This window comes from Orussus abietinus, unplaced genomic scaffold (assembly GCF_000612105.2).
Source record: "Orussus abietinus isolate OABI.00-Male unplaced genomic scaffold, Oabi_2.0 scaffold55, whole genome shotgun sequence".
NCBI lineage: Eukaryota > Metazoa > Arthropoda > Insecta > Hymenoptera > Orussidae > Orussus > Orussus abietinus.
In genome coordinates this window covers 3,056-11,228 of record NW_019394295.1, presented here as the reverse complement: position 1 = coordinate 11,228, position 8,173 = coordinate 3,056, and the positions used below count along the sequence as shown (strand labels likewise).

Here is an 8,173-nt window from a genome sequence, read left to right as displayed (position 1 = left end):
GCTCGCTAAGATATCCAATTACGATCGCCTCTTCGGCCGAGAGCACCTCCTCATTATCTCATTGAAGCATAGGTACTCTTAATCGTCGGATAAGACCATCGGGCGCGTCCAAGAAATCGAACGGCAATAACCGAGGAAAGTCCACGATCGATCGGCCACCGTTTTTTTCCTTCGACATTTGCGAACTACCATTTCCGCAGTAACTAGGCCAATTAACGTAAAGATAATCCAAACTTGCCATATGTATGAAAATTAGGAATATCATTTAACGGTTTGACATTTCCTCGGGTAATATTGCAAGTCGATACTCGGAAAGATTCGCGACGTAATCGCAATTTTAATCACTCGGCTAAATAATTCGTTTGGAATTCAATGAGACCTGGAACGGTGCATGTGCATCGAATTAATCGGAGAAAACCGGAAGCCCCGTCTCCATAATTCCCCTAGACGCATTAGGAGCTGCAGATCGAGTCGATATAAGGGATATCTGGAAAAATCATCTCCGAATCGATCTCCGACTTACGCAATTTATCCCTCTGACATTTACTTCTGACTAAGCAGATCCACTCATAGTGACGCAAGTAACCGCACGAGCCTCGGCGCAAGTGATCTGCGCAATTCCGGGTAAAAAGAGGCTAGAAAACGCCGTGACCAATATTGACTTCCTAGAAAATCAATACACGTCTCATCAATAAACGTAGTTTCACTTCGATCCCTGGACTTCCTGTTCGACATCCCCCGGGAAGAAAAAATTAAAATTCATTTTTCGAATTTTCCCGACTCCGAACATTTTTACCCTGGCTTTGAATTGTTGTTAAAAAATCGTGGAAACGCCGAAGAACGTACGTTCACCTGGTCGAAAAGTCAATTTCGAGCTGCTCGAGCTGTTAATTATAGCCCAGCGCTCCAACTCCCCGCCACGTGATTGCACAGTAGTAACATCTCGGGAAAGTAAGGTTAGGTTAACCGAGGTCATGATGGCTACTGATTTATGCCCGCGTAAATTATTGCCGCGATATTGCCCTGATTTACGACGGAATTCCGAAGTCTCGGAGCACTTCTCTTGGACCCTTGCGAACATCGACTCGCTGCAATCACCCGTGCATTGATTTAAGAACAAATGGCGAATTTCATATGTCGTTTACTTTGCAGTCTCTCTTTTTTTTTTTCTTCTCTATTAATATGTTTTCCTTCCCGTTTTCTCATTTCAAAGCAGCCGAGGTTTTTACGAGCTCGAGTCAACGTTTAACGTTCTGGTGCACAGGTCGAGCACCTCGGATCCCACGTGCGTGGGCGTCACGGTCACGTGGGGACTCATGAATGAGAGACCACGTGACCGCGCGTACACACGCCGCGTTCATTCATAAAACTTGACGTCCTGTCATAACACTTGGGTAACGGGCGGAAAAAATATTTCGTTGAATAAATACATTTTGTTTGACGATTTGGTTAATGGCATTTGGTCGACCGTGACAAGAAGCAAAAAGAAATTTCTTCCGGGAGTTTAAATACCTTCGTTAGGGCATTATCACGCGGTAAGTATATAAATATTTGACGTTTTATACATATAGAACGGTCCTTTCATGTCATCGTAAATGAAGGAAATTTTTCTTTCCGCGTGTATATCCCTTGATTACTAATTACCCGATCGGTTTTCCATTCCTTTCCCTGCTTCGGCTTGCAGGACATGATTGCCTCCTCGGCAATGGAAGGTCTCTCGTTCGCACGCATCCTGCGGACATTCCTGAAGCAAGCATGTCCGCATGTACGTTCGGCGATTTGTTCAAATTGCGCATTCGCAGTACATGCATGCGATCGGTAGCTCGCTAACTCACTCGCGTGCAAAACAGTAGTGGCACCCTTGGAATCGCAATTAGCGAAGTCGGACATTCCTACCGAACAGTCGGCGAACGTAGGAATGCAACTAGCCGGCCATTTTCCCGGATTAAATCGCTTGAAAGATCCCGCCATGTTGAGGAAAAATATTGGAAAAAGTCAAGGGCACTCGTGCAAATCGGAAAATGCCCTTGCGACGTACAGCTTAGAATAATTATTCACCGCACTGGCACTTTCTGAATTGTCCTATGCTTGTGCTAAACCGGTGACTCCTTGGTGTATGAAAAACGTACCGAGTGAACGATACGTGAATCATTGTTGCACTCGTAATCGCAATCATAGTTGCGGTCGGAGTCATGCTCGCACTCATGCCCAACCTAGAGCCCTGGTGACAGAAGCAATGATCATTGTCACTGTCACCCGTGCACCTTCATAACCGGCGTCACAGTCAGATGCACATGCACCATGGCAGTGACAGTGACACCTGAGTGTCAGGTGAGCGGAATCGCATTTCCGGCTCTCTCTCACCGGTGACTTCTCCTTTTATCAGCCGAGGCTAAGTCACCAAAGCTGATCCACTCGTGATATCACTCTAAATTAAGGTCTTCAAGTGTCACACACGACACTATTTTAAATTCTAACACGTGATTACAGAGTCCTAATAAAGGTGTCGAAATTCGCGAAATTTCATTTATCGAAAAAAAAAAAAAATTGTCTATTAATCCCTGATAAGGAGAGTCTCAGGACCTTTATTAGGACCTCCGTAATCACGTGGTTAAGTATCAAATTATTCGGTGCACCCAGTTTGGAGAACAATTTTATCAATATTTTGACTTTCGATATGTACAGAACGACTCTTTGATATCGCCTTAGGTAAGTGAATTTATTGCTCCCAGGATGGTAAATTTAGAAGGCAACCCTGACGATTTCTCAAGTGGCTTGATAAACAATTAACGGATTCCGAGTTTATTCGCATCCTGGGCTCATTGTTCCGGGGTCTATACCACGAGTACACTCGGGTGGAGGTGTACGTCACTCAGGAATACAAGTACTCGGGTATTGTTGTATTATACACGTCCGCAGGCCGTAAAGTACGGCATGTGCGTGTGTAATGGGATTCGCGCACTCCTATTGTCCACTTACGGTCAAAGTCCTCGCTCTAAGGGAAAAAAGAATCGTTCGCACATATGCTGACTACCGATGCTTAACCTACGGTACACCCTGGGAAGGGGAAAAAAAAAATGGAAAATTCACTCATTACGCTGAAGTGAAACACGTCCAGAAAATTGATTGACGTCGGTAAAAAATATCCTAAATACCTACGTCAGCAATATTTCAATTGTATGAAGACAATGGTATTTCCGGAGAATATTCCACCGTAAGAAAAAAAAAAAAAAGAGCCTATCGCAAGGAGGGAAATTTTTCTCCGAAGGATTAGTACGTGATAATTTCGAACCCTCGTCAGTGTCTAAAATGCGTTCTTTCCGATCCCCGATAAGTATATTTCGAAGGATACGATAAAGAGTAACCGATAACGAGTCCCAAGTAAATATTCCCATTCTCGGATTCTCATCTTATCGTTCGGTAGTAAAAAGTCGGTAAAACTCGGACTGTACTCTGAGGAAAAAAAACATTCATGGGAGCAAAAAAATTTTTCTTTGAGTGACACCAATTAAAATAAACTAAAAAGATAGATTTGCTGCTCGAATCATATATGATTGCAAGAAACAATTGTTTTGTTGAGAAGAATGATTACATTGTTAATTTAAACGAATTTCGAATTCAAAGAATTATTTCTCTGGTACAATGAACATTTCTTCTGCGGGGTAAATAATTTCTTTCTCACCGTCTCCTCGACGGTTGTTCACCTTGTATAATCACACACTTATCAGCAATGATTCACGTCCAAATGACGTCTTTTTCCTGCTGCATCGACAATCAGGGTTTTCTGTATAAAAAAAGGAAAGAAACGGATTATTCATTGATTCTTCATGGTAACGATTAAATGCGGCCTCTGTTCGCTTCCTGAATGAATCGAGACGTACCGTAAAGTCCGTTTACTCATATGTTTGAGCCCGTTCAATAAACGTTCAATAAACACCGGATCGCCGAAGGTAAACCTGCTCTTTAGGAGTCTCGTTTATTTTCGAGTGAACCGGGGAGATTCATTATTTCCTTCACATCCGGTGGAATCAGCATCTAAGATTTGAAAAACTTTATTAGAGAAGTTTATGTAAAATACTTAAGTATGTAATGTCATGTAAATAATAAGACTTAAGATTTAATAATTCCTTGCTTCCCACAAAGTCCCGAAAAGGTCGATAATTTTCTTTGTTACATACTCCGTTTAAATTTTACCGAGAATTTACATACTCCGTCCCCGTCCGTCGCCCACACCCTCTCACTCGGGTTCACCGACACGCCACTTATGGGCATGCCGGGGGGTGGGGACGCCAGCTGTGCGTGTGCGTGGAGGGGAGTCAACATGGCGGCGGGCGCGCAGGGGAGGGGCGCTTTGTGTCCGCGACTCGGTCTCAAAGTGACCGAGTGGAAAGCAGTCAGTCAGGCACCGTCGAGACGGCAAGAGTTCGGTCACTGCCAGCCTCCCCCGCGCGTCCCGAGTCCGCATTTCCCTGCGGAGACTTAACCTCGCTCTCCTGCCGCAGGCCGAAGGCAACTCGACGCGCGACTAGAACACTGCCTAATTTACCTATCTACCCATACTGCCTAATATACTCAGAGGCCCAGGAAGTCTTACCTTTGTGTCCGCCAAGGGGAGCTCCGGGGTCCGAGGTTGGCCGCCGACTGTCACGTGGCCCGCATCACGTGCGCCCTTATATACCCCCCGGGGAGCTTGGCCGGCTGCGCTGATTGGCTGCGCACAGATTTTGCGTGCCAATAGGGGCGCGACTTCGCGACGAAAACTCGAGAACCTCTGGATGGGAACCGTCGATTTCAAACCGTATTTACTGGATTTCTATATAGAGGGGAATTAACCCGCTGAAGGGCGAGGAAGGACCATGATCCACCGCTTGTTGTCGGTCGGCTAGTTTTATTCGTCCGCGCTCGTTGCTGCGCGCGTTACTCCCGACGCGAGGTGCCCTGCTTTATTTATGAACGTTCCTCTCTGTGCCGGCGATACGCGGCTCGTTAGCGTCGAGTTCGCGAGGCCCTGCGAAGCGACGAGATGCCCAGCCAAACCACCACGATACTTCTCAAGTGCTCCATGGTGGACGTGCCCGCGCTTAACCACGTCAAGCTCAAGTCTCTCTACGCCGTAAGTACTCCTTACTCTCGCCGATCGCCCAATAAGCGGCCATATTTACCGTGGAATAACGTCGAGGCATCCCAAGAGTTAAGGTGATACGGAGTCGTTCTATATATACGAAAACCTGAAAATATATAACTTTCCTCCAAACCAGGGACATCCGAAACCTCGCCACGTGGTACGGAAACCCACGAAATTTCCTTTTTCATATGAAGCCTTAAAAAGATCTGTTAACAAATGTAAAAAGAACAAAAAATTTGAAATTATCTTTCCGGAAATTTCTCTTGAAATTCTCTCGTTAAATGTACTATTTTGAAATGACCTTACACCTCGAGCATGTATTTTTTTCGAGGCCCCGGTCCACCCCTTCAATTCCTCAGTTGTACTTAGAAAATGGTAAGAAACTCCCCGGTAAATTCACCGGCGGTAAGTAGTCACTTAAGAGGCTCCTTAAGCCGTCTCTGTAACGGCGGAGTAGCACTCCCGGAGATGCACGCACCGTTACCACACGCGTGGTCCGCGCCCACGCGTTGCGCCGCTCCGAGGGAAACAATGCACTCGGCGAGGAAGGACGCCGAAGGCAGCCGGTGGCCATGTTTAGGCAAAACCGGGAACACCTTTGCGATTTTTCTTAAGATTACTATTTTTCTTCTCTTTTTTCTTTCTTTTTTTTTTTTTACTACGCCTACGATTTTATCCGCCTGTTCGAGGCCGTGCGTGCACCAACGCATCCGATTGGCTCTATGAACTCCCACGATTGTAAGATTTAAGGTGATATGAAATAAGATGGTATATATATAATAATATATATATATAATAACACGTGATTGCGGAGGTGTCCTGATGAAGGTCTTGAAATTCCCGAATTTTCAAATTTAAAAAAAAAATTGGGATCTTTATTAGGATCTCCGTAATCATGGATTGTACATTGAAATTATTCAGTGCGCCCAGTTTGGAGAAATGTTTTGTAATTATTTTTATTGCTTGTACGTAGAGTGACTCTTTCATACAGCCTTAACCGCGCGGGACCCTTCCGGGAGAATTGAGCGATTTCCTCGTTGATGGTTGAAAGGCGCCGAAAATTTAGAGGTTCAAAGGCGTTTCCCTCTCCCTTTTTTTTGCGTTTCTCGCGAATCTACGGGAGCACTATTCCTGGCTCGGTCGATAAATAAATGGGGCCGCAAAAAGTGGCGGCCGCCTTGAAAGCGCGCTCGCCGTCGCGCGTACGCTCGAGTGTGCACTGGAAAAAAAAAAAGAAAAAAAAAAGAAGAGCAAGGAGGAGATATGAAAAAGAATAAAAGTACTCGTAAAAACGACAACGGCAGTATTTCCGATGAATTACTGCCTGGGTAACTGTTTTATCTCGGTAATTCCTGTAAGCGGTTGCGAGTACGTCGGGACGGTCGCGTCGTAATTGGACCGTCGTTTCGGTTGGTATGAAATCGTTGAAAAATTTTGTTATCACGCATTTGACATTTTTAAAACGACTCCAGTGCCATTTCGTTTTAATTAGAGCTCGATTTTGTTCGGGATGAAATTGTATAAATAATTGTCGCGCATGTAGTGCTTTGCAGGGCGTCGTTTTAGGGCAATTGGCGGAGCACTTTGTAATCGGTCTACTGGCTTGTAAATTGGCCACGATACAGGGTCGATAGTACTGGTCGATAATCGATCCTCGCGGAACGGCAGGGCTCGTTTCGGGACGGATAAACCGGTAGGAAAAATCGAGGTCGAGATGTCGAGTGCCGCTTTCTCGAGTGCGAGGAGAAATGGGAGACTCAAGGTGAATCCTGATTGGCTCGTTACATAATATAAACAACTTCTCCGGGCCTCTGGCACTCTCCAAGTGTACCGAAATTAGCCCGGTTGCTCCGGATGAAAGGGCGATCAGGAAGAGTTCTCCATCGAGGATGTACGCCGAGTAAAAAAAAAAAAAGAAATTGGTTGACTCAAAAAAAAAATATACATTATAGACATTTGCAAAATTTTTCTTATGAAATGGAATTTCATGGGTGGCGGGACCTTTATTATTCCCTCTGGATTGATATTGTTAAGTTTGGGTCGATTCGGTACATCCAGTTTGGAGTTTCATGAACGAGAGGACTCTTTGACGCCGCTTTTAGTTTACCTTAAGGGACGAGATGGGGGGAGGGAAGAAATGAAAAGACGAGGCTGAGGAGATTGCTCACCTTTGGAAGGTCCGCAGGCGCCGCCAGGTGGAAATTCAAGGTGGGCCCTCTCGATTAGGCGACGAAGGACGCTCTCGGTCGTTGACTTCGACCGGGAGGAGCGGTGGCAGAATTTCGGGGATCCTTGTATTCAGGGCCTCTCGTTTCTCCACCTCGACGAATATAATGTGTACACGCGCGTCTCTTCTCCGAAACGAGAGTGCCTTGTGTTTTAATGCCGGCGCTTCCGTCAGGAAGTAACGAGCGCCTCCTCTGGATAAATAAACCTTTCCGAGGAAACGCGACTCGCGATCTGTATAGTGAGAAATGAATTTCGTTGGACCGAAGAAATGTTTTCTTCTTTCTTTTTTGGGAATTTTTTTTTTAGCGTTGAATGGTCTCGAGAAGTTCCGATGATTAAAATTAATCAGAGGAGTCACAGAAATTTTGGCGCAAAGGCCGATTGTCAATTGCTCTCGAAATTGCATTCTTGCTTACTGTATTAGATCAAAAGAAATCGTTTTCACTGATTTCCGACCGAATAGCCCCTCGATTGATCGCGGTTAATCGACACCCTCGATTAGGCCACTGAACGTTGTCCACGTGGGAAAGGTCAGTTTTCTTGAAATATCGGAGCGGCAATGTGCCCCTCGAAAGTGCCGTCGCTTTTCGAGCTAAAGGATGGAAACCCCTCAAGGCAAATTTATTCTTAGACCCCAAGGTCCAAATCCATTTTGGGAGTAGGGAAAAACCGGCTGCTACTCCCCGAGGAACGCTTCAACGAGAATTACCCTACGTGCAGTCTTAGGGCAGAGTTAAGGCGGTGCGAAAGCGCCGTCCGAAGAAGTCACGATTATAAATCTTTCCTCCGAGCTGGGTGTACCGAATCGTTTCTAACTTT

At 45.5% G+C, this 8,173-nt stretch overlaps 1 long non-coding RNA gene across 1 annotated transcript; it reads right to left on the bottom strand.

Moving 5' to 3' along the window:
* Nucleotides 1-2,655: 2,655 nt before the first annotated feature.
* Nucleotides 2,656-5,638, bottom strand: LOC105695305. Its single transcript, XR_001103621.2, has 3 exons — nt 4,595-5,638; nt 3,882-4,035; nt 2,656-3,784 (listed from the first exon to the last, which is right to left on the bottom strand). It is a non-coding gene; the product is annotated as an uncharacterized LOC105695305 (long non-coding RNA).
* Between the last annotated feature and the right edge of the window lie 2,535 nt (nt 5,639-8,173).